At 40.6% G+C, this 2,697-nt stretch overlaps 1 non-coding gene across 1 annotated transcript; it reads left to right on the forward strand.

Moving 5' to 3' along the window:
- Window positions 1–1,607: 1,607 nt before the first annotated feature.
- Window positions 1,608–1,714, forward strand: LOC118666728. The gene has a single exon (XR_004971055.1). It is a non-coding gene; the product is annotated as a U6 spliceosomal RNA (small nuclear RNA).
- The last annotated feature ends 983 nt before the right edge of the window (window positions 1,715–2,697 follow it).

The following is a 2,697-nucleotide window of genomic DNA, read 5'->3' on the forward strand; positions in this document are numbered from 1 at the left end:
CAGGATAACCAACTAAATGGTAGTTGGACATACACTCTTTTGCCTCTATTGCTTTCTTTTGTATGTATTCTGAACATCATGTAGAACGTTTAATTTATAGTACACTTTGCAACCTTTTTTTCTGAGAATTTACAAGTTAAAAAAGTAATATAATTTGTACCATGAAAAACCTAAAGTTGGGGGAAACTGGAAAACCTCCGAAAAGAAAACCGGCCCCATTGTGCAGTAATACAACATTCTCTGCCTCTTAGGGCAGAGAGATAGAGACACCTCTCAGGTTGATGTCAGGTTCCAGTTTTATTTGTGTTGTGTTCACTCCTTTAAAGCATTTTTGCTTCCTATCTGGTTCCTATTTTCTGTAGGAAAAGCAAAAAGAAGATTTTTTTTCCTCTTTAACATGTATTCTAGCTGATAATGAGCATAGGAAAATGTACTAACCCTCTGTTCTGTTCAGGTCCTGGAAATGTGCCATGGGAGTGCATGTGAGAAGAAACAGAAGAAGGGGAATCTCAACAGAAGAATTGAAAACAAAGCAATCAATCCCTACTGTGTCTCCTAGGCCTTCTTTAAAGCGTAAAGATTTTTTTTCAAAGTTAAGCCTTAAGATGTTTTGAAAAGTTTGTTTCAACCAAGTTTGCAAATTTTAACTCATCATAAAGTTTTATCCCATTTCCCAGCCTCCACAACAAATAACAAGAAATATATTTTTATAATCTATCTCAAATTTTTCTCTCTCATTAAGTACAAAATATTAGCTATTTTTGAGGGACTTCTATTTTAGGGTAATACATAAGTGTTATTGGGAATCAAATACAAAGGAAATATAATCTAGAAGCCATGTAATAATAGAGATGACATATATACATATAAATTGCTTAATATAGCTTTACACAAAAAAAATGGCAACAATAGCCTTGAATAGTTGCCTTTACTCAGAATTTGTTTAAGTTTTCAGGGACAAATAATAGGTATTTACTTCTACTCTTGATTTTCATCTTTATTGTTTCTAAGGAGTCCCATTGATAAAGTCCCAAGTCCTGGAATACGTTATACAATTTATTCTCTCCATAGAGGAAATTAAAATTTAATTAAGAGGCAGGAAACAAATAAAGGCAAATCAATTTTATGCTAGAGCTCTATGAGCCCGGCAGCCTGGGACATTCTGCCTATGAGTGGACGCAGTTTATCGTAAGTTTTCTTTGTTTTTATAAGACATTCATTGATATAGAACTACTTCCTACAGCATTATTGCTATTGTAAGAATAATATTTCAAAACTTGAACTATCAGATGTGTTATAAGCATAAAGGCATAGGGTGAAATATCTGTTGTATTTTTTAGGGGTAGGTTTTGTTGATGTTATATGTTTTAAAAGTGTCTTGCCCATAAATGTATTGTCTTCCATCTGAAGGTTATTTTCTGTTGTTTATCCTCTAATGATGTGATCACAAAGCTTCCTTGAAGTCCTGACATGTGCATATGCTCTAGCAGTGCTTTTCAAACTTCTCTAATGAGAATGATTACTAAGGAGGGTTTATTAAACCAGAATCTCTAAGACAGGGGCCAGAATCTGTGTATTCCAATGAGCACACACAAGAAAGTTTTTGAGTGCTCGCTTTGGCAGCACATATACTAAAATTGGAACGATACAGAGAAGATTAGCATGGCCCCTGTGCAAGGATGACACGCAAATTCGTGAAGCGTTCCATATTTTTTAAGAAAAAGGAACTCTTACCATTTGCCACAGCATGGATGGAACTGGAGAGCGGATAAATACCACAGGATCTCACTCATTTGTGGAATATAATGAACAACAACATAAACTGATGAACAAGGACTGATCCAGAGATGGAGAGGCATTGATTGGACTGTCAGGCCTTGGAGGGAAGGTAGGGGAGGGGAGGGGTAAGGGGGAAAGATCAACCAAAGGACTTATGTGCAAGCATATAGACCTAACCAATGGACACGGACAACGGGGGGGTGAGGGCATGAGCGGGGGGGGGGGGGGGGTTGAGGGTAACGTGGGGACAAGGACACATATGTAATATCTTAATAAAAAATATATTAAAAAAAAAGTTTTTGAAATATTGCTCTTGAGCAATTTTTAAATGCTATACCCTCTCTGGATTCAGTCAGGAATTGATTAGAGATATGGGATTGTGATGAGCATTATGAAATGAATATACAGGAGTGGGCAAATGTAGGTTTACAGTTGTGAGTTTATTCTTGTACTAGAGGCCTGGTGCATGAAATTCATGCCCTGGGGGCGGGGAGTCCCTCAGCCCAACCTGCACCCTGTCTAATCTGGACCCCTCGAGGGATATCCGACTGGCCATTCGGGCCTAAACAGGCAGTTGGACATCCCTTTCACAATCCAGGACTGCTGGCTCCTAACCACTCGCCTGCCTGCCTGCCTGATTGCCCCTAACTGCTTCTGCCTGCCAGCCTGATCAACCCCTAACCACTCCCCTGCCAGCCTGATTTGCCCCCAACTGCCCTCCCCTGCAGGCCTGGTCACCCCCAACTGCCCTCCCCTGCTGGCCCAGTCATCTCTAACTGCCCTCCCCTGCTGGCCTGGTCACCCCCAACTGCCCTTCCCTGCAGGCCTGATCGCCCACAACTGTCCTCCCCTGCAGGCCATCTTGTGGCCACATGGGGGCGGCCATCTCATGTGTTGGAGTGATGGTCAAATTGCATG

Source organism: Myotis myotis, unplaced genomic scaffold, assembly GCF_014108235.1.
Source record: "Myotis myotis isolate mMyoMyo1 unplaced genomic scaffold, mMyoMyo1.p scaffold_m19_p_11, whole genome shotgun sequence".
Classification (NCBI taxonomy): domain Eukaryota; kingdom Metazoa; phylum Chordata; class Mammalia; order Chiroptera; family Vespertilionidae; genus Myotis; species Myotis myotis.